This window comes from Canis lupus, chromosome 16 (genome assembly GCF_003254725.2).
Source record: "Canis lupus dingo isolate Sandy chromosome 16, ASM325472v2, whole genome shotgun sequence".
Classification (NCBI taxonomy): domain Eukaryota; kingdom Metazoa; phylum Chordata; class Mammalia; order Carnivora; family Canidae; genus Canis; species Canis lupus.
In genome coordinates this window covers 20,400,045-20,424,291 of record NC_064258.1, presented here as the reverse complement: position 1 = coordinate 20,424,291, position 24,247 = coordinate 20,400,045, and the positions used below count along the sequence as shown (strand labels likewise).

Here is a 24,247-nt window from a genome sequence, read left to right as displayed (position 1 = left end):
GCTACTGTGAAAACAACATAGTTTTGGTGCTGATTTTAAAGTTCTTTAGTTCTGTCCCTTGTCATCCGGCTTCCTCTGAGCCAGCACCCCTGGGTGATGAATGTACTTCACCCTCTACAGAGGCTCTACAGACACTGAACAGGCTCATTAGGGTTCTAGTCTTTGGCATTCTGTTTTCAAATTATTCATATTCAGAGTGAATATAAATATTTGAGTTTTCTCTATGACTTGTTGCTGATTCTTTTAATTAACCTTTTTTTTTTTGGTTTTACCATGTAATGCTAGAAGTTTTACCTTTTTTTTCCTGATAAAATATGCATAGCTTATGATTGACATTGTTAAGTGTATAGTCCAGTGGCTTAAGTACATTCACATCATTGTGCAACCGTCACCACTGCCCATCTCTAGAACTTTGCTGTCATTCCAAACGGAACTCCTTTCCTTTCTCCTTCCAGCTCTTGGTAACCATCATTCTTTCAATCTCTATGAATTTGACTATCCCAGGTATCTCATATAAGTAGGATTGTACAGTATTTGTCCTTTCATGTCTGGCTTATTTCACTCAGCATAATGTTTTCAAGGTTTCATGCATTTTGTAGCATGTGTCAGAATTTTTTTTCCTTTTTGGCATTGGATAATATTCACTTGTATGGACATATGACATTTTGTTTATCCATTCATTCATCAGTGGACATTTGGGTTGTTTCCTGGTCTTTGTAAATAGTGCTGCTGTGAACATGGGTGTAGAAATATCTCTTTGAGACTTTGCATTCAATATTTTTTTGATATATGCATACTCAGAAGTGGAATTGTGAGGTCACTTGGTAATTTTTTGTTTAATTTTTTGAAAAACTGCCATGCTGTTTTCCACAGTGGTTGTGTCATTTCACATTCCCATTAGCAGTGCTCCAGGATTCCAGTTTCTTCACCAACACAGGTTATTTTCTGTTGTTTTACAGAATAATAGTTATCCTAATGGATGTGTAATGGTATCTCATCTTGGCCTTTATGTGCATTTCCCATATGATTAGTGATGTTGAGCATTATTTTATGTGCTTTCTGATCATTTGTGTATCTTCTTTGGAGAAATATTTGTTTGAGTAGTTTGCCCTTTTTTTTTTTTAAGTTTTTAAATTGGAGTTCAAGTTGCCAACATATAGCATAACACCCAGTGCTCATCCCACCAAGTGCCCCCCTCAGTGCCCATCACCCAGTCACCCCAACCCCCCGCCCACCTCCCCTTCCACTACCCCTTGTTCATTTCTCAGAGTTAGGTGTCTCTCATGTTTTGTCACCTTCACTGATATTTTCATTCATTTTCTCTCCTTTCCCTTTATTTCCTTTCACTAATTTTTATATACCCCAAATGAATGAGACCATATAATGTTTGTCCTTCTCCGATTGACTTACTTCACTCAGCATAATATCCTCCAGGTCCATCCACATCGAAGCAAATGGTGGGTATTTGTCGTTTCTAATGGCCGAGTAATATTCCATTGTATACATATACCACATCTTCTTTATCCATTCATCTTTCAATGGACACCGACTTTGCCTGTTTTTGAATTGACTTGTTGTTGACTTTCAGAAGTTCTTTATATATTCTGGATATTAGTCCCTCATTAAATGTCAGATTTTCAAATATTTCTTCCCATTCTGTGGGTTGTCTTTTTACTCTATTGATAGTGTTCTTTGATGCACAGAAATTGTTAATTTTGATGAAGTTCATTTTATGCATTTTTTCTTTTTTGCTTATGCTTTTGGTGTTATATTCAAGAAATCATCATCAAATCCAATGTCATGAAGATACCTACCTATGCTTTCTTCTTAGAGTTTTATAGTTTTAACTCTTAACATTTGGGGTCTTTGATCCATTCTTTTTTTTTTTTTTTTTTAAGATTTTGTTTATTCATGAGAGAGAGAGGGAGAGAGGTAGAGACAGGCAGAGGGAGAAGCAGGCTGCATGCAGGGAGCCTGATGTGGGACTCGATCCAGGGTCTCCAGGATCAGGCCCTGGGCTGAAGGCGGTGCTAAACCGCTAAGCCATCCGGGCTGCCCATCTCTCTCTTTTTTTAGGTAGGTTCCAGGCCTAGCACAGAGCCCAACATGGGGCTTGAACTCACAACCCTGAGTTCAGACCTGAGCTGAGATCAAGAGCCGGTCGCTTAACCAGCCCTGGTATATGTTTTTAAGGTGCATTTACTTAGTTGGTATCCTCCAAGTGGTTTTCTTACGTTGGTGCCACCGATAGAGCTATTACTTTAAAAGGGTCACAGATTAATATATAACTGTACCAAAAAATCCCTGTAATTCCGTCACTAAATTAATAAATAACATTTATTGAGTGCTTCCTATGCTTACTAGGTATCTAACTTGAGTCTCCCAATAAGCACAGCATGTGGCCAAGGTGGCACAGTCAGCATGGATGGAACCAGACTTTAAATCCAGGCAGGCTGATTTCACAGCCTGTACTGTATTTACAGTCCTATAAAATTTAAATCTCTACCATAACAGGGTTATGTGGGATCCAACTAGGTTGGGTACATAAAATACTTGTGGTAAGGCTAATGAAAGGACCAAAGAGAACCTATGAAATTAGCTGGCAGGGAATTTTGAGGTCTAGCTGCACAATTTGAATTCTTCCTTTTTCTCGCTATGGTTTAAGCTCCCTAACTTGGCTGTAGTATGTTTGAGAACAGTTCTGGGATTCACTAGGACTTTTACAACAGTAGAGATTTTAGGGCCCTCTAATTTACTTTGCTTCCTTTTGGCCAAATAGAATGGGAAAATAATGGAGATGCCAGGAATCATCCTCTCTCTACTGCTTCCCTGGGGTGGGGGTGGGGGGTTACCTGCCTTTTTCTACCAGGGTCTTGCCTTCATCTCCATGACTTACTCTTTGTGCTGCAGATAAAAACTTTAGCCCTTGCATCTTGAGAATAGGGGTTGGGCAGAAGATGGGAGCCAATCATTAATCTTGTACTGAAATTTGGAATGCAGTTGTCTGGAGGTCTGTAGACTTCTCTGGGCTTTGTCACTGCCCTCCAGCCAAAGACCACTGGGAATATACCTGTATATGTATGTGGTTGGACAAGTTGGGTTGATTGCATGTTGCAGTAAGAAAAAATGTGTACCATCGGGAACTATAGGGTGTTTCAATAAAAGAGCCTTAAAAGGAACTTCTAAAAATAGGATTTGGGCTTGTGTTGGGTGATTTGGAAAGGTTTAAGGAGATGGGGCTTTGATCTGTATTGGATGCTGTTAAGAAGCAGAGATAATTCTATGATTGAGTATCTTAATCTTATGTAGGAGGAGAGAAGTCAGGGTGGGGTGAAGTTAAAAGTAGTTGGTAAAGAAGCAAGTCATTCATATAAGCCATAGTGGGGAAATATTTGGTCAATTTTATGATTTGGAATTTTTTTTTTTTTTTTGCTTTGTTCAGGCTTGATTACGGTGGTGTTGTTTATTGTTTGTCCATTATGGTCACAGAGTGCCCATCTCTGATGTTACTGTGCTCTGCACTTGTTTATTTTCAAGAGAAGAAACATCAAGGCCAGCCGTGAATGCCTCACTCTGAGCTGCTAGCCAGTTTATAGCAACAACAAGGCCCAGCTGATAGTAGCAGGCCAGCTTCCAGGTGTCAGGGCTGCTTTTCTTTTTCTCAGTGTGGTCCATGAAGTCTTAGAGTGGAATGGTGTAGTAGATACAAATCCAATAGCTGACATATATAGATTTTATAACATAAGTGAGTGGAAAGGAATGGGATAGAGGTATAGAGGATTCTTTGTATTTGATTTTGATAAACTGGGTTAAATGAATTTCCCCTGGTAGGTGGTACAGTAGCCCATTAAGATGTTCATGTGGTAATCTCTGGAACCCATTGTTATCATACGTGGCAGAAGGGACTTTGCAGATGTGATTACCTTAAGGGAGAGATTGTCCTAGAGTATCTGGGTGAGTGCAGTATAATCACAAGGATCCATATAAGACGGAGATGGGAGAGTCAGAGTTAGAGAAGATGTGAGAACCAGCAGAGGGTAGAGTGAAGCACTTTTAAGATAAGTCAAGGAAAGTGAATTGGCCTCCAGAAGCTGGAAAGTCAAGGAAATGGATTCTCCCTAGAGTCTCCAGAAGGAACTAGCCTTGCTAACATCTTGATTTTAGCCCAGTGATACCTATGTTGGATTTGTGACCTTTAGAACTATGAGCTAATAAATTTGTGTTAAGTCACTAAGTTTGTGGTAATTAGTTAGAGCAGCCAGCCACTCAGAATCCTTCATCAGGAGGCTTTGACCTTCACAGTTCTCCTTGTGAGTATATCTCACTTCTCTCTAGTTATGTGCTGAAGGCTGAAGGAGACTGAGGGATTTCTAATTGCATGCGAGATGTTTTTTCTTGTTATTTCCGTCTTAAGTGATAACTGGAAGTATATTTCCTAAGACGTATAGGCATCCAAAGAATTGTCATGTCATTTCAGCACGATTTCTAGTGTTAGTTTTCCTTTTATTTCCAAGCTAATGGCATACAGTAGGATAGAATATAAAATCTCTGAGAGCTGTGTACTTTGTTTTATTCTCTACAGTATTTGTAGAATTGTAGATATTCACTCATGATGTTAAGGTTTTGAAGATTATATCCAAATGTAGTAATATAGGTTGATTTTCTGAAAACCGTGGTGGTAATGTAATTCAAGGAACTTAAGGCATTGTAAGAAAAAAAACAGACACAAGGTGATAAAGTTCAGAATTTATCTTTGAAAGCCCTTGTGTTTTAACACTTAAGATGGAATAATTCAGAAAGGGCACGTAATAAAGACAATAAATTTTAATTTTACACTGTTGATATCTGTTATCTGGTGTGTTAGAATCTTTGGAATCTTGTTTCCTAGAATTTCAGTAGGATCCTTGTAATGCATTTTGGATTGTTTTGAATAATATGCATTATTATCTGTTCTTCTGTCCTTTTATCTGTCCTTCTATCCAGACATCCTTCTGATTTTTGGCTCAGGGTTGTTGACTCCTGGGACCCAGCTTCTCACTATCTTTCTACTGGCACAGAAGAATTTGTGTGCTGGAGGTGAGAGACGCTGTGGGTGTCCTTTCCCAGATGTTGGGGTGTAGAACCTTAGCTCTTTGCGTGATGAATCCATGTCAGAGCACCTGGTATCTTTTCTGTACCCGTTCTCCTACTGCCTCCACAGACAGTAGTGGGGTGCCTTCTGCAGCTTAAATTTGCCTTCCCAAGATGACATCATAAAAACTATTTCCCTGTCATCTCAGTTTGTTTTTTTTGTTTTTTTTTTTTTTTAGTATATGTGCTGCTGAAGCGAGCACTCAGTTTGTTTTTTCATTGCTGACCCATCTCCACCAGGAATGACTTGAAATTTGAGGATGCCAGAATTTTTTGTTTTTTATATATTTATTTTTAAGGTTGTATTTATTTATTCATTAGAGACACAGAGAGAGAGGCAGAGATCCAGGGAGAGGGAGAAGCAGGCTCCTCGCAGGAAGCCCGATGTGGGACTCGATCCCAGGACCAGGATCATGCCCTGAGCTGAAGGCAGATGCTCACCCAACTGAGCCACCCAAGCATCCCAATTTTTTGTTTTATTTTTATTTAATTTTTTTTAATTTTTTGTTTTAAAAAAGCTTTGTGGAATTAAATTTGCAGGAACTGCACAAATTGTGTGAGGGGAAATTGAAGTTGGAGAGGGAATACAATATCATTTTCTTTTCTTTTTTTTTTTTAAATTTTTATTTATTTATGATAGTCACACAGAGAGAGAGAGAGAGAGGCAGAGACACAGGCAGAGGGAGAAGCAGGCTCCATGCACCTGGAGCCCGACGTGGGATTCGATCCCGGGTCTCCAGGATCGCGCCCTGGGCCAAAGGCAGGCGCTAAACCGCTGCGCCACCCAGGGATCCCCATTTTCTTTTCTTTGTGGGTCTTTTGGTGGCAGGACTGATGATAAAACTTGTAGTGTTTTGGGGGCATCCGGGTGGCTCCGTGGGTTAAGTGTCTGCCTTTCAGCTCAGGTTATGGTCCCAGGGTCCTGAGATTGAGCTCTGCATTGGGCTGCCTGCTCAACAGGAAGCTTGCTTCTCCCTCTCCCTCTGCTTGCTGCTCCCCCTGCTTGTGTGCGCTCTCTCTCTCTCTCTCTCTCTCTCAAATAAACAAAATCTTAAAAAAGAAAAAAAGGCAAAAAGCTTGTAGTGTTTCAGTTGTGTAGGTCATAGATTTTCTAGATAGAATTGTTAGTTATTCTGATATTTAATTAATAAATCAATTTTTTTGTATATCTTCGTCGGGGCTTAGGATTCAGGAATATTCTGCATACCCTATAATTAATTAATTTTTTAGAGTGAGGGAGAGGGTAAGAGTGAGCAGGGGGTTGGGGGCAGAGGAAGAGAAAAAAATCTTAAGCAGGCTCCCAGTAAAGAGCTTGATGAAGGGCTCGATCTCATGACCTGGAGATCATGCCTGGAGCCAAAACCAAGAGTCAGACACTTACTGAATGAGCTGCCCAGGTGCCTCTCCCATACCCTTTAAAGTACAGTTTTTGGCCTTTAGAAGTCATTCATCTAACATTGTTTTAATTTTCCTCCGATCTATGTCTATATCTTTCAAAGAGCACCATAACTAAATATGGAATTTGACAAAAAGCTGAGCATCTAAGACTGCAAGGAGGGTTGTTTCACTAGCATACTAATTCATGCTTCTATAGTGATTCTATGGGATTGATCTATGAGTTTGTTGATGTTATTTGAGTATCAGATGTATTAGGCCTGTACTGTTTTTATTCGTAGTTAATTCTTTTTTTCAAAACCCCAAATTTTAACCTTTATATTTTATTGACAACCTGAGCTTCTCTTTATTGCACAGCAGTACTGAAAGCTGAACAAGGAGGCAGATTTGTTGGGTTTGGAACAGGGCAGTGTAGGTTCCAGTCATATCTTTCCTATTTAGTAGCTGTGTGATACTGGGCAAGTTGCTTAATCTCTTGGAATCTTAATTTTCTTGTCCATGAAAATGGGAATTATAACATCACCTTAAAGATGTGAGAGTTAAGTGAGATAATGCTGGGAAAGTGCTTGGCATGGTACTAGAGATGTGATCATTACTTAGTACCTTGGGATTTATTATTTCTGTTGACTTTGATGTATTGAATTAAGTTTTTTTAAGAATAGATGATTTTTGAATGAGTTTCAGAGTTCTAGTTACCAAGAGCACTTGATGTAACTTTGTTAACTTGAAGGACATCTAGAAAATGAAAGAGCAAGGTGATGGGAAATTTTTTCTTCATGTTCATATTTTGCTTTTGCTTCTGTACTTACACTCCAGGAAGTTCCATGTAGTAGCTTTTAAATATGTTCCAGGGCTGGCTACATAATTTTGGAAGCCCAATTCAAAATGAAAATACAGATTCTTTATTCAAAAAGCAGGAAAAAAATGCTGTTAAAAGTATTTTAGTACTTGAGCACTTGGGTGGCTCAGTGGTTGAATGTCTGCCTTTGGTTCAGATTGTGATCTTGGGGTCCTGTCCTGGCATCAAGTCTAGCATCAGGCTCCCTGTGGGAAGCCTGCTTCTCTCTCTGCCTGTGTTTCTGCCTCTTTCTGTGTCTCTCATGAATAAAAAAAACCAAAAAACAAAAAAACAAAAAAACAACAACACAAAAACCAAAACTAAAATATAAAGCTTTTTCTTTTATTATGTGTTTTTCCCCTAAATTGCTGTGGTGCTTTTTGTTTAGTGTTCAATGTTATCCTAAATAAAAAAAAAAAAAAACTATTTTAATTCCAGTATAGTTACTGTGTTATATTAGTTTGGGGTATACAATATAATGATTCACCAATTCCATGTATTACCCAGTGCTCATCAAGTTAAGTGTGTTAATCCCCTCATGTATTTCACTCATCTCCTCCCTGGCAACCATCTGTTTGTTCTCTGTAGTTGAGTAGTTTCTTGATTTGTCTCTTTATTTCCTTTGTCCATTTGTTTTGTTTCTTAAATTCCATATGTGAGTGAACTCATGTGATATTTGTTTTCTTTGACTTATTTCCCTTAGCATTATACTCTCTAGATACATGCATGCTCTTGCAAATGGCAGAATTTCATGCTTTTTTATGGCTAAGTAATATTCCATTATGTCTGTCTCACATCTTTTTCCATTCGTCAGTCCATAGACATTTGGGCTGCTTTCATAGTTGACTATTGCAGACAATGCTGCAGTAAACATAGGGGTGCATATATCCCTTCAAATTAGTATTTTTATATTCTCTGGGTAATACCCAGATCGAAGGGTAGTTCTATTTTTATTATTTATTTATTTTATTTATTTATTCAAGAGAGAGAGAGAGAGAGGGAGAGAGAGAGAGGCAGAGACAGAGACACAGGCAGAGGGAGAAGCAGGCTCCATGCAGGGAGCCCTACATGGGACTCGATCCAGGGACTCCAGGATCATGCCCTGGGCTGAAGACAGGTGCTAAACTGCTAAGCCACTCAGACGTCCCTTATTTTTTATTTTTAAAGATTAAAAAAAATTATTCATTTGAGACAGAGAGATACAGAGGGAGAGAGAGCGCATGAACAGGGCAGAGACAGAGGCAGAGGAAGGAGTAGGCTCCCCACTGAGCCAGGAGCCTGACATGGGGCTTGATCTCAGGACCGAGAAATCACGATCTGAGCTGAAGGCAGATGCCTAACCATCTGAGCCACCCAGGCGCCCCGTCCCCTATTTTTATTTTTTTAAGGATCCTCCATAACTGTTTTCCACAATGGCTACACCAGTTTGCATTCCCACCACAGTGCCCAAGGGTTTTTTATTTTACTCCATATGCCAACACTTTTTGTTTCTCGTGTTTTTTATTTTAGCCATTCTGACAGGTGTGATGTGACATCTTAATGTGATTTTTGATTTGCATTTCCCTGATGAGCGATGTTGACCATCTTTTCAGGTCTGTTGGCCATCTGGATGTCTTCTTTGGAGAAATGTTTGTTCATGACTTCTGTCCATTTTTTAATTGGATTATTTGTTTTTTGGGTGTTGTATAAGGTTTTAAATAAAGACTTACCTTTATCAGATATATCATTTGCAAATATCTTCTATTACATAGATTGTCTTTTAGTTTTGTTGGTTGTTTCCTTTACTGTACAGAAACTTTTTATTTTGATGTAGTCCCAGTAGTTTATTTTTGCTTTTGCTTCCTTTGCCTCAGGAGACATATCTAGAAGAATGTTGCTATTGCCAATGCCATAGAAATTACTGCCTGTGTCCTCTTCTAGGTCTTTCAAGGTTTTGGGTCTCACATTTAGATCCTTAATCCATTTTGAGTTTATTTTTGTGTGTGGCCTAAGAAAGTGGTCCAGTTTTATTCTTATACATGTAGCTATCCAGTTTCCCAAGAGTACTTGTTGAAGAAACTGTGTTTTTCCCATTGCATATTCTTGCCTCCTTTGTTAAAAATTAATTGGCCATGTAGTTGTGGGTTTATTTCTGAGTTTTCTATTCAGTTCCTTTGATCTTTGTGTCTATTTTTGTGCCAGTACCATACAGTTTTGATTACTACAGCTCTGTAGTAAAACTTGGACGTGAATGTTCTCTTGAAATCTGGAATTGTGATACGTCCAGCTTTCTTTTTCTTTTTCAGGATTACTTTGTTTATTCAGGGTCTTTGGTGGTTTCATACACATTTTTAGGATTGTTCTGTGAAACATTATTTTTATAAGGATTGCATTATATCTGTAGATTGCTTTAATAATATAAAAATTTTAACAATATTTGTTCTTATAATCCATAAGCATAGAATGTCTTTCGATTTTTTGTGTTGTTTCAGTTTCTTTCATCAATGTTTTAGAGTTTTCAGAGTACAGGTCTTTCCCCTCCTTCATTAAGCGTATTCCTAGGTATTATTTTTGTTGCACTTATAAATTGGATTTTCTTAATTTCTTTCTGCTGCTTCATTATTAGTATATAAAAATAATGCAATACTATTTTTATTTTTATTTATTTATTTAAAGATTTTATTTATTCATGAGAGACACAGAGAGAGAGAAAGAGAGAGAGAGACATAGACACAGGCAGAGGGAGAAGCAGGCTCCACGCAGAGAGCCGGATGTGGGACTTGATCCCGGGACCCAGGGACCACGCACCAGACCGAAGGCAGGCGCCAAACCACTGAGCCACGCAGGGATCCCCTGCAATACTAGTTTTAAATGCAAATGTAAGAGCATTGAACCCATGTGGAATCACTGAAATTATGCAATTTATACTTAACAGTTCATATATGTATATGTATTTTGTGCTCACCAGAGCACATGTGTGATGCCATGGAAATGCCTCACAAAACAAACTCAACTGTTTTTTTTTAACTGTTTTTTTTTTTTTTTAAAGCTTTACTGAGATATGATTCACATGCTGTATAATTCACCCATTTCAGTGGCTTTTAGTGTATTCAGGAGTTGGGTTGCCATCACCACAATCTAATCCTGGAATATTTTTGTCTCTAGCAGAAACCTTATACCTATTAGTAGTCATTCTCCATTTACCCCTGAATTCTCTTCTCTACAGTCCTAGGGAACCACTAATCTTTGTGTCCGTATGAATTTGCCCATTTTGGATATTTTGTATAAATTGAATCATGCAATATATGTTTTTTGGTGTGTCTAGCTTCTTTCAATTAGCAGGATGTTTTCAGGATTCATCTATATTGTTGCATGCATCAATATTCCATTCTTTTTTGTGATCAAATAATATTTCATTATATAGGGATCCCTGGGTGGCGCAGCGGTTTGGCGCCTGCCTTTGGCCCAGGGCGCGATCCTGGAGACCCGGGATCGAATCCCACGTCAGGCTCCCGGTGCATGGAGCCTGCTTCTCCCTCTGCCTGTGTCTCTGCCTCTCTCTCTCTCTCTCTCTCTGTGACTATCATAAATAAATAAAAAAAAATTAAAAAAAAATATTTCATTATATGGATGTGCCACATTTTGTTTATTCATTCTTTAGTTGATGGACCTTTAGGTTTTTTCCACTTTTTGGCTCTTATGAAAAATGTTGCTGTGAACATTTATATACAAGTTTTTATGTGGATGTATGTTTTCATTTTTCTTGTGTGGAATTGCTGGGTTGTATGATGATACCTCTATGTTGAATATTTTGAGGAACTGTCAAACTATTTTCCAAAGTTGAGACACCATTTCACATTTTTACCACTAATGTATGAGAGTTTCAGTTTCTCAACATCCTCTTTAATACTTGTTATTAACTGTCATTTTGATTTTTAATTTTAGTCATCCTAGTGAGTATAAAGTGTTATTTCATTGTGTGTGTGTCTATGTTAAAGTTTTATTTATTTAAGTAATCTCTACACGCCAGCAGGGCTTGAACTTATAACCCCAAGATCAAGATTTGTACACTGAGTGAACCAGCCACACACCCTTTATTATGGTTTTGATTTTCATTTCCCTGATGACTAGTGATATTGAACATCTTCCATGTGCTTCTTGTTCATTTGTGTATCTTCTTTGGGGGGAGTGTTTATTCAGATTCTTTGTTCTTTTTCAAATTGGGTTTTTCTGTTATTTTCTTATTATTGATTTGTAAGAAATCCTTATATATTTTGGACATAATGCCCTTATCAAACACATGACTTCCATATATTTTCTTCTATGCTGTGGGTCATCTTTTCACTTTATTGATTGTACCACAAAGGTTTTTAATCTTGTTGAAATACAGTTTACCTAAAATATTTTTTTGATCATTTTTTTAAAAAGATTGTATTTATTTATTCATGGGAGACAGAGAGACAGAGACACAGGCAGAGAGAGAAGTGGGCTCCCTGCAGGGAGCCCAGTGTGGGACTCAATCCCAGGACCCTGGGATCATGACCTGAGCCAAAGGCAGATGCTCAACCACTGAGCCACCCAGGAACCCCCTTTTTGGTCACTTTTGTATTTATGTCATATTCTAGAAGGCCTTGCCAACCAAAGTCATAAAGACTCCTGTACTTTTTTCCAAGAATTTTATAATTTTAGGTGTCACATTTATATCTGTGATCTACTTTGAGTTAATTCTTGTGTATAGTAAGGAAAGGGGAATATATCTTTGGTGAGCTAATAACTCTTCTGATTTCTTTCTTTTTTAAAAAAATATTTTATTTATTTATTCATGAGAGACACAGAGAGAGAGCAAGGCAGAAGAGACACAGGCAGAGGGAGAAGCAGGCTCCATGCAGGGAGCCCGAAGTGGGATTCGATCCTGGGTCTCCGGGATCACGCCCTGGGCTGAAGGTGGCGCTAAACTGCTGAGCCACCCAGGCTGCTCAACTCTTCTGATTTCTAGCTCATTTTTAAATTCTTTTTATTTTTTTGAGTTTTAAGAGTTCTTTCTATATTTTAGACTCAACTTCTTTGTTGGTTGGCTGTGTGTTTTGTACAAATTTCCTACCAGCTTGTGGCTTGTCTTCTTCTCTTACTAGTATCTTTCACAGAGCAGAAGTTTTTAATTATAATCCTGTCCAATTTATCATTTTTTAAATTCATGTATTATGTTTTTCAGGTCATATCTAAAAAGTCCTTGGGTGGCTCAGTGGTTGAGCATCTGCCTTTGGCTAAGGGCATGATGATAAAATTAAGCAGCCATTTCTAACAAAAATGCTAAATAAGATGGAAGTTAATGACAATTACTTAAATATTTGTTAAACAAAAAAACAACAGGAAACATTATACTGTGGAAAATCAAAAGCCATTTCCATTATCATGAGGAAAGAGACAGGTATGTCTGCTATTATTATTATTAGACATTATTTTCAACATCCTGGGAATTTTGGAGGCTAATAAGAAAATTAATATTGATTATAATTATTGGAAAAGAAGGTGATCTCTTTTAACTAGTGATATGATCACATAACTAGAAAACCATGAGATTCTGAAATTATGAGGGAGTTTGATAAATTGACCAGAAACAGTAACTATACCGAAGTCAAAAGCTTTTCTCTGTACTAGCAATCACCAGCCACAAGTCAAAATAAGAAAAATATTCACATTAACACAAAAACTAAAACAGAACTAAACACAGAAGGAATAAAGACTGTATGCAGAAAACCATTAAAATCTTATGAAGGGTATGAAACATGATGTAACAAATGAAAGGATAATCACATTTCTGGAGGGAAAAGACAAAAAAAATGCTGAAGTTAACTCTTCCAAAATTAATTTATATATTTAATGCAGTTGCAATTAGAGCCAGAATGTTTTTATTATTTTATTTTTGGAATTGAGTAAAAATGATCTTAAAATTTATATGGAAGATTGTTTAAATTTTTGCCTCAAAAAAAGAAAAAAAAACAAACCTGCAACAAGCCTAGGAAATTATAAAAAATGAAACTCCTAGAGAGAAATTTGCCCAGAGAGCAAATACACTATATGGTCATTATTATTAAAAAAAAATGCATGTTGTTGTTACAGAAATTGGCAGAGAACAAAGAATCATTTAAAAAAATTTTTTTAATAATAAATTTATTTTCTATTGGTGCTCAATTTGCCAACATACAGAATAACACCCAGTACTCATCCCGTCAAGTGCCCCCCTTAGTGCCCGTCACCCATTCACCCCCACCCCTGCCCTCCTCCCCTTCCACCACCCCTAGTTCGTTTCCCAGAGTTAGGAGTCTTCGTGGAGAACAAAGAATCATAATGGAGAGTCAGAACTGTGTCCTAGCGTACTTGGTAATCAGTCTACAGCAAAAACAGTTACTGTCAGTGGGAAAAGATGGTTTATTTAATAAACTGTGTGGGCCTAATCACTCACCATTCAGAGACACAATGTGAAACTGAACTCCCATATCACATATATGAACATCAGTTTCAGGTGGATGAGGAGAACTAACCTTATACCTCTGATTGCACACGCTGGGAATAACTTGGAGCCAGCAGGGATGGAGAGCTATACACCAGGTGGTTTTTCCTGCAGGCTACCTGAGGAAATGGTAAAGTTGTCAGAGAGAGTGTGTAACAACAGTAGGACTATAAGCCAAAAATAATAGAGAAAAAATGTGAGATATTTCCACATAAAAATAGTAAGTATATAATCTGACTAAAATTATTTAAGATGTGTAGATATACATAGAGGTGTGGAAGAAGGTACTTATTTCAGAGTAGTGGAGTTTCATATTTTTACCCTTTTACCTTCTTCCTGAATACGCTGAATTTTTTAAAAGTTTTTTTTTTTTTTTTAAAGTAATCTCTATACCCAATGTGAGGCTCTGACTTATAACCCTGAGATCAAGAGTCTCATGCTCTACTGACTGAGCCAGCCAGGTGGCCCTGAATACATTGAATTTTTAATGATAAGGATTTTTATTTATATAATTGGGAAAAGTAACACAATTTTTTGTATGAATAAAATATATTCTAATAACCATGCTGGAAAGCAATATGACAGAGTATTTATATACTATGATTCAATAATCTTACTCCTGGGAATTTAAATTATGTTTGTTTCAAAAAAGTGGCTTGTATGCATTAAAATTTTCATTATCTCATTATCTTAAACCATGACAAACTAAAGAGAATCATTTCTCTATTGTTAAATAGGTTTTCTTTACTACTGATGATGATGTTAATAGTAACAACAATAATAGTAATAGCAACTTCTAGAGAATTTAAGAACAGGAAAGATCTTGTCAGCTCCACTTCTGGTAAAAAGCTGATAAAGCAAAAAGTAAAGATTTAAGTTCTTAGAGAGTTACCCAAGAGTGTAACAAGGAGTAGTAATATAATAAATGTCAGAAGTGGAAGTGGTAGTAGTGGTAATAGTCATTGTACTGGTATAAATTCTCAGTATCAGAAAGCTTAGTAGGTAAATTCTGAACTTCTGTATTGGGTAGTCAGTATATATTGTTAATGTTGGTAAATGAAACATTTCCTAGTATGGAAATCACTTAGAAAAACAACAGATTGCCTATGGAGGAGAGTTGGATGGGAGTCCTTTTTTTAAAAATTTTTATTTATTTATGATAGTCACACAGAGAGAGAGAGGCAGAGACATAGGCAGAGGGAGAAGGAGGCTCCATGCACCGGGAGCCCGACGTGGGACTCAATCCCGGGTCTCCAGGATCACGCCCTGGGCCAAAGGCAGGCGCTAAACTGCTGCGCCACCCAGGGATCCCCCTTTTTTTTTTTTTTTAAGATTATTTATTTATTTGAATGAGAGAGCGAGCATGTGAGTAGGAGGAGGGATAGAGGGAGAGAGAGAGATCTCAAGCAGACCCCATGCTGAGTGTGGAGCCAGATGTGGGGCTTGATCTCACGACCCCAAGATCATGACCTGAGCAGAAACCAAGAGGCGGCCACTTAACTGACTTAGCTACCTAGGCACCCCTGGGGTCTTAAGATCTGTATTACATCCATGTATATCTCTTTTTTTTTTTTTAATTTTTATTTATGATAGTCACACACAGAGAGAATGAGAGAGAGAGAGGCAGAGACACAGACAGAGGGAGAAGCAGGCTCCATGCACCGGGAGCCCGACGTGGGATTCGATCCCGGGTCTCCAGGATCGCGCCCTGGGCCAAAGGCAGGCGCCAAACCGCTGCGCCACCAGGGATCCCTACATCCATGTATATCTCTGACACAATTTTTAAGTCATCCCTTAGAGATTTAGATACAATACCTTGACTTGAACATTTACATCATTTGTAAAAATTAACACCAAATAAATTTTTTACGTTATTTCCTTTTTCCAAATACAACATTCATTTCTTAGACCGTTGGTTCTTAACTGGGTCTCCAAAACATTATTTCCTTTTTCCACATACAACATTCATTTCTTAGACCGATGGTTCTTAACTGGGTCTCCAAAGGAAACATAGCACTATTAACTGCTGGGGGGCGGATTATGTGTTGGTATCTAGTGGGTAGAGGACCAAAATGATGCTAAACTCCTACGTTGCAAAGGACTCCTGTGGCAACAAGGAATTATTTGGTCTGAAATGTTAACAGTGCCAGGGTGGAGGAAGTCTTTTTTTTAAACTAACTGCCAAAAAATACATAAGATAAGCACAGAAATAGTTACATATACGACACAGTTTGAATAGCCTCTTACAAGTAATGCTTATTTTCTATTTTAAGTTGGCATAGTAGGGAATGTTTATATTAATTGGTACACTGTAATAACTGAATTCCTTTCTCTTTTAAAAAAAATTAGGAGGCACTTTAAGAGATTAAAGGACAGATCATTCCAAACTACTTAGTATTAAAAAAGGGAGAGAAAGCACTTTCCATTGTGATCTTACACCTGTGTTTTTTTAAAAAAAGGATTAAAATAATTTTTACTATGTCAACCAAAAATTTATATTTGAAATTAAAAGTAAAACAATACACATTACAAAGAAGCCCTGGGATAACTCATCTGGATTAAATCTATGCAGAGACTGCATATTAGAGGGAGATTCCCAAGCACCTGCCAAATGAGAAATCCAAAGAGAGTTCCCCACAGAGACTAAACTATTTTTAAAACAGTATTTTACATCATATACACATATACACAAAAATAATTCCCAGGTAAATCAAAGACCTAAAAGTAAGAGATAAAATCATAAAACATAGATGACTTTTGGTTTCCAGTTCAACTTGAAAAGAGCTTGGAAATCATCCTTCCCATCCTCTAACAGCAAGAAAAGCTGAAGAATTTGAAAATCCGCACTCTTCTTAGAGTCATCAGAGAATTGAGATTATAGGGCACATTGCTGCCTTGAAATCTGGAAAGAGAGGTAGATACTGAGAACCACAGCTTACCCAGAACAAAAGCCTATATAGCAGAAACCTGCTAAGTAGCTAGTACTCGTAGGAACACTTAGCTATAATCAATTAATTGATGGAGGCTTAGTGTGGATTAGCTAGAGAATTTGAACCTCCAGAGGTCCAGTCTTCTTAAGGGATGCTCCCACACTTTAATGAGTTTTACTTTAGGAGCTCTGCTAGGTTCTCAGGGTAAACAAACAAAACAACCACAAAAAAAACCCCTGTGCTTCTGGAGAGACAGGAGTGGGGGGGGGGGTGGAGGGGAGGTGGAGGGGGGGAGGGAAAGTAACCATTCTAGAAAATGTCCAGAACATTTTTTTTAATAATAAATTTATTTTTTATTGGAGTTCAATTTGCCAACATACAGAATAACACCCAGTGCTCATCCCGTCAAATGCCCCCCTCAGTGCCTGCCACCCATTCACCCCCACCTCCCGCCCTCCTCCCCTTCCACCACCCCTAGTTCATTTCCCAGAGTTAGGAGTCTTCATGTTCTGTCTGCCCAGAACATTTTGTTCACCTTTGACAAAAGGCTTGTCCTCAAGGGAAATTGTTTTTTTACCAGAACCACCCCTTTCCACTAGTCTGTCAGATTTCTATAGAACAGGGGATTACAGCTAAAACTGCAAGTCCCAGACTCTCTTTAAGAGGAAGTTCCTGGAGGAAATGAAAGGCAAAGGGAAGGACATTCTAGCCTCTGGTCCCTACAGCTACATCAAACAGTAAACAGCCTGACTCACAGCCAGAAATACCTCACTGAAGACCTATTTACCCCAATTCCTTTTATCCTATATATAATGTCTGACTTTTAACAAAAAATGACGACAAACTAAAAGGCAAAAAATACAGTTGGAAGAGACAAAGCAAGTACCAGAAGCAGACTTAGATATGACAGAGATTTGGCGATAACCACAATTTGAAATAACTAATAAATATGCCAAGAGCTGTAATGGAAACAGTGTACAACGTGGAAGAACAGATGGATAATGTAAGCAAAGAGATGGAAACTTTAGGAAAGAATCAAGGAGTGGTAGAAATAAACTGTATTAGAATGAGAGGGATGCTGGGTGACTCAGCCATTGAGCGTCTGCCTTCGACTCAAGGAGTGATCCTGGAGTCCCAGGGTTGAGTCCCACATTGGGCTCCCTGTGTGGAGTCTGCTTCTCCCTCTGCCTGTGTCTCTGCCTCTCTCTCTGTGTCTCTCATGAATAAATAAATAAAATCTTAAAAAAAAAAAAAAGAAACAATCTGGGTAGGCCTGTATCTTTTAAAGAAACTGAATCAGCAAATGACCTTTTTTTTTTTAAGATTTATTTATTTATTCATAGACACACACACACACACACACACACACACACAGACAGAGACACAGGCAGAGGGAGAAGCAGGCACCATGCAGAGAGCCTGACGTGGGACTCGATCCAGGGTCTCCAGGATCACGCCCTTCGGCTGCAGGCGGCGCTAAACCACTGTGCCACCAGGGCTGCCCAGCAAATGACCTTCTAAACACCAGTCCTAGATGGTTTCTTTTTTCTTTTCTTTTTTTTTTTTTAAAAGATTTATTTATTTATTCATGAGACAGACACACACACACACACACACACACACACACACACACAGAGGCAGAGACACAGGCAGAGGGAGAAGCAGGCTCCATGCAGATAGCCTGATGCAGGACTTGATCCCGGGACTCCAGGACTACCACGACCTGGGCCGAAGGCAGGCGCTAAACTGCTGAGCCACCCAGGGATCCCCTCCTAGATGGTTTCATTGGTGAAATCTACCAGTCATTTAAAGAAGAAGTGATAGCAATTCTCTGTAATCTCTTACAGGACATTCTAGGAGGCTGGCATTACTTTAATACTGAAATTGGACGAAAAGTTTGCAATAAAGGAAAGCTATAGATCAGTTTTTGTTGAGTATAAATGCACAGTTCTGCAAAAAAAAAAATTAGCAAACTAAATCCAACAGCATATCAAAAGAATTATTATACACCATGACCAAGTGGAATTTATTCCAAGCATTTAGGGCTGGTTCAACATTCAAAGATCACTTAGTATAATCCATCGTATCAACAGACTCAAGAAGGAACAACATATAATACTATCAGTATCGTATCAGAGAAAGCATTTGACAAAATCCAACACCCATTTTATGAAAAAAGCTCTCAATAAACCAAGAATAGAGGGGAACTTCCTCAGCTTGATAACATCCACAAAATATCTACAGCTAACTTCATACCTTAATGATGAGAAACCAGAAGCTTTCCCACTAGGATCAGGAACAAGGCATGGATATCCCCCCTCTTCTCACTGCTTTTCAACACTGCACTGGACGTCCTAGGTAATGCAGTGAGAAAAGGAAAGGAACTGATAAGTGTACAAATTGGGAAGAGAAAAAGCAGACTGTTTTCATTCTCAGATAACATGATAGTCTAGGTAGAAAATCCCAAAAAGTCAGTAACAACAACACAAAACTGGGATTAATAAGAGTTTATAGCCGGATATTAAGATACCACATTAATACACAAAAGTCCATTACTGTCCTGTATACCAGGATGAAAAATTGAAATTTGAAATTAAAAATACAAGTCTATTAACATTACCATGAAGATGGGGCACCTGGGTGGCTCAGTGGTTGATCATCTGCCTTTGGTTCAGCGTGTGATCTCCAGGTCCTGACAGGGAGCCTGCTTCTCCCTCTGCCTATGTCTCTGTTCCTCTCTCTCGGTCTCTCATGAATAAATAAATAAAATCTTTAAAACAGCAACAACAAAAAAACCTCCAAAAAACCATTAGCATGAAGAAAAAAAGTGCTTAGATATAAAGCTAACAAAACGTTTACTTGATCTATATGAGGAAAACTATACTCTGATGAAATAAACATCAAAGAAGATCTGAATTAGTGGAGAGCTATTCCTCTCCTGGAAGGAAGACTTAATATCACTTAGATCTCAGTACTTAACTATTTATTGAGTGAGTAAACTTGGTAGGAAATAGTTATAAAGCAGTTTAATTGTCTCTCACTGATGCTTACAAGGATCATGTGTTGGATCTGTGTTCCCTTCCTTTGGTGACAACTTTGGCTTATCAATTGCCTTATGGTTACTCGCACATATTGAAAAATCAAGTCCAGTCTAATTTAAACTTCTACCATTCGTCCTATTCAAAATGTCTTCCCTGTGCCCTGATTGTGCCTGATGAAGGGAAGGAACCAGCACTGGGAAGGAGTCCAATTTACTCAGTTTATTTTAAAATTATTTATCTAGGCACTAAGGAAGATTTAAGAGATATATAAGATAGTTCCTGTTTGTATTAGTACCTTTAATGTGCCTAAACTATATATAATAAAAAGTTTAGGAGACAATTTACATGAAACGTTTAATGGAAATCTGTGGTTGTGCTAAAGTATTGTGAACTAGGAGTATTGTGGGGGTCCAAAAAGAGGCGGGCTTTGTGGGTAGAATAGTTGTGCTTGGGTGTAGAACACGAAGGACAGAATGAGTGACAACTGGTTCTGGTGCCAGCTTCTCAAATAAAGCTGTCTTTCCTTTACATTTTGCTGGAGTCTAGGTCTCAGAAGGGCTTTAGAGAAACTTTGTTGGTGATTTACAGTGTAAGAGTATACAGAATCTGAAGTCTCAGTAAGTAATAGAGTGTAATATTGTAGATGACATTAATGAACTTGATATTACTTCCTGTGATAATCTTGAAATATAGAATGTTTGCTCCTTGTTTATGAGGAAATTCTGTTTTACCCTTATTGAAACACAAGTTGATGGACACAAGGCCATTTATCATGATGGTGCTAATAACATAAAAGTGGATATCAGCTTGTGTTTCAAAGTCATGTTACTTGTTCTGGAGATAGAGCATTGGTATTTTGTTTTCTTACCTCTTTGAAAGGTGGTTTGTTGCAGTTATAAACAAACAATGAACATATGCAAATATATCTGAAAAGAATGCTTTGAGCTGCTGGCAAAGAAATATTCGGTGTATTTTTAATCAAATAGGGTTTTATTTTTCTTGTAAAAGTCTGGAAGAATGATATATGGTACATACTATAGATGGATGAACCTTGTAAATATCATGCTAAGGAAGGAAGCCGGACACAAAACAGCATGTTTTCAGTTGTATGAAATATCTGAAATACGCAAATCCATAGAAACAGAAAGCAGATTACTAGTTGTGAGGGTCTGGGACATTGGGATGACAGAACATGGATGTATAGGGGTATACAGCATTGAGTATGATAAACCCACTTATTTACTAGAGTAATCTTGATACTTTTAAAGATTCATATTATTATGTATTTGGTTTACATTTATTTATTCTTTCACAGTGAATTGAAGACTCCCAACTAAAGTAGTAGTTACATTTTCCCTTGCATTTTCAAATTGTGGTCTAGGGATTTCTGGGGGTTGATGGTTAAAATCCTGGGAACGGATTAGTTTACCAGTGAAGAGATTGTGGATTGAGAATAGTTTTCTGGCTTGGCCTTGAAATCATAGAGTAATAGTATGTTTTGTTTTGTTTGTATTAGAAGAATATATTTAAAGGCTGGCAGGAAAAGGGAAGCTAGTGGTGGAGACTGGGTGAATAATCAGAGAAGGAGGACCATTGCTGAAATAGAAGGGGCTGCTCAGAGGTCAGGTGGAATTGTGAGAGTGAAATTTGGCTGTTAAGATCTTCACTGACCACTGCCAGAGCGCTTGGAGTTGGGCAGTGGACGTCAAGTCAGATCTGTGATTGGAGGAGTGAGTGAGTAATACCCAGTGCAAGTCTCCCAAGTAGAGGCTGTGGAGGAGGGGAGGAGAAAATAGGGCAGTTCTTAGAATCCTCAAGCCTCTGCTTTTACCTGCAGCTTCCTCAGCATCCGAGAACCAGGCTGTCATGTTGGGCATCAGCAGTGGGCCTCCTGTGTAGCTCTGAGGTTCGGCTTGGGCTTGCCTGGAACTGTGAAGTCCATTTCATCTTACTGTGGCTCTCACTTCTGTTCTCTGTTTATGGAGTCATCCTCCTGTGTGACTTCTGTCTCCACTCTACGTGTAACTCTTATTTAAGGAACTTGCTTCAAGTTCACTGAAAAATGGAAGCCATCAAAAGGGAGCATTTTTGTGCTTTACCACACGTTTGCTTACCTACTTGCTATGGAACATTAATGTTCTGTTCTCTCCTGCTTTTGCTCTTCTTCCTTCTGACTAGGGATACATTTATTTTTAGCTCCTCACCTTAAACACATTGCTTTAGCACTTCTCCTTTTTCTTTCTTGCATCAATAATTTTTCTCTCTACCTGATTATTATTGCAACTATGTGTAACTTTTCTCATCTTAAAAAAAAAAGCAAACTCTCTTAGCAGTTCCCATCACATTTCTTTTGCTTCCCTTTATCATAAAATTCCTAGAAAGAGATATATACATTTTGTTTCCAGTTCTTCTGTCTTAATTTACTTCAGTCAGGGTTTTGTATTCATTACTCCAGAAAAACAGCTCTTGTCAAGGTCACTGATAACCACCATGTTGCTAAATCCAGTTGTCAATTCTCAGTGCTCATCTTACTTGGCCTGTCAGCAGCATTTGACACGGCTGGTAATTCCCTTTTCCTACATGAGCTTTTTTCATTTGGCTTTTGGGACATCACAGTCTCTTGTTTGCCTCCTGTCTGCTGACTGCTGCTTCTCAGTTAGCTATTGCTTATTCCTTCCATCAAGTTGACTTGTAAATATTTGAGAGCTTTGGGGCTTGGTTCTCCGACTTCTCTGGCAGTACTCACTCCCTAGGATAGAAATCTCATCTGGCCTAGGGCTTTGAATATCTATCTCCTTATGTCCCCTCTGCCCCTCACCTTAAAAAAAAAAAAAAAAATCCTAGTGAGGCTCCTTCCCTGGACCGTACAGATTTTTAAATCCAGCCCTTTCCACCTGAGTGAATAATAAGTATTTCACATTCAGCATTATAAACTGTATTTTTTACTTCCAATGCCAAATAATTTTACTCATAATCTTTCCTGACTCCGGAAATACCCACTATCTCTTTCCAGGTTCATAGGCCAAGCCTTATCCCTGCAAGCCCTGTCAAGTCTGTTTTCAAAACATACCCAGAACTTGATAATTTTTGATATTTCTGCTACACAGGTCCACGTGACATCTCTTCTAGATGATTGCAGTACACTCCTAACTGGTCTGTTTGCTTCAGGCCTTAACCCTTCTAAGTTATTTTCCACATTGTACCTGGAGTGAGTCTTTTGTACTCTGTCAGGTCCTATCACCCGTCTGCTCAGCATGCCAGTGGTTTCTCATATCACTCAGGGTAAAAACCAACACTTACTTCACTGTTTGTGAGACTGACAGTTAATACGAACTACCTGACCTCATCTCTCACTTCTTTCCTCTCACTGTAGGAACACACCAGAGCTTTCCCGGTCTCAGACCCTTGCTGTGACTGTTTTCTGTGCCTTGAGTACGCTCCTTCCAGATTTCTGCATGTCTTGCTTTCTTTTCTCCCAAAGGCCTTCCTCAGATGTTACCTTATTAGTGAGATGTGTCCCTATTCCCCTAGACCTGCACCAATCGTCATTTGCCCTGCTGACACTCCCTGTTTGAATCCTGCACCCATCATCATGTGCCCCACTGACACTCCCTATTCCTCTAATCCTGCACCAGTTGTCACGTGCCCCGCTGACACTCCCTATTCCCTTAATCCTGCACCAATCATCATGTGCCCTGCTGACACTCACTATTCCCCTAAACCTGCACCAAGCAGCATTTGCCCTGTTGGCTATTGATTGGCTGTTTTCTTAGTTGAATATAAGCTCAGTGAGGGCGAGAACTTTGTTTTCTTTGCTCTTCTGTTCCCAGTTCTAAAAAGAGTGCCTGGTGAACGGTGAGCTCCCAGCAAGTAATTGTGGAATGAATTGAATTTCAGGTAGCTTCTGTCATAAATATTAATTCTGTTGGTCATATGATCCCTCTGACTTTAACCTCGTAAGTCAGTTTCTGCCCAGTAACCCTTCTTTCCAGTGCTCTTGCAGCCCTAATCAGACTTCACCATTCTGTTGTAAATTCTCCCCCCCCCCCATCCTTAACATCTTCTTAGAAGACCCCTTCTGTTTACATTTCTTCACCAATAACTGGTTTCCATTTTGACCCATTTTCCACACCCTAAAGGATTTTGGGAGAAAGTAGTGATGGTGTTTACATTCTGTTATCCGTTTGGAGTTCTTGATGGGCTCCCAGCAGCAGGCCAATCTGATGCTTTCAATTCTTGGCTCCTTTTTTGGTCACTGTCAGTATTGGCTATCTCTTGTCACTCTCCCGCTTGTATTGGAAGAATTGTGACATGAGGCTCATGGTCATTTCCATTCTGAGTATGTCATTTCCTAGAAGACATTGTATAGTGGCTGTTCATACTTAGATCTAAGGTCATTTTTAGTCATGTGGCCAACAGCCCT

The 24,247-nt window shown here is 38.6% G+C and overlaps 1 protein-coding gene and 1 long non-coding RNA gene across 9 annotated transcripts in view; both read left to right on the top strand.

The window, feature by feature from the left end:
* LMBR1 (limb development membrane protein 1) overlaps positions 1 to 24,247 on the top strand; it is a 146,582-nt gene that overhangs the window by 1,764 nt on the left and 120,571 nt on the right. The window lies entirely within an intron of this gene.
* Positions 427 to 16,341, top strand: LOC118350909 (uncharacterized). The gene is made up of 3 exons (XR_007402816.1): positions 427 to 504; positions 12,555 to 12,770; positions 13,860 to 16,341. It is a non-coding gene; the product is annotated as an uncharacterized LOC118350909 (long non-coding RNA).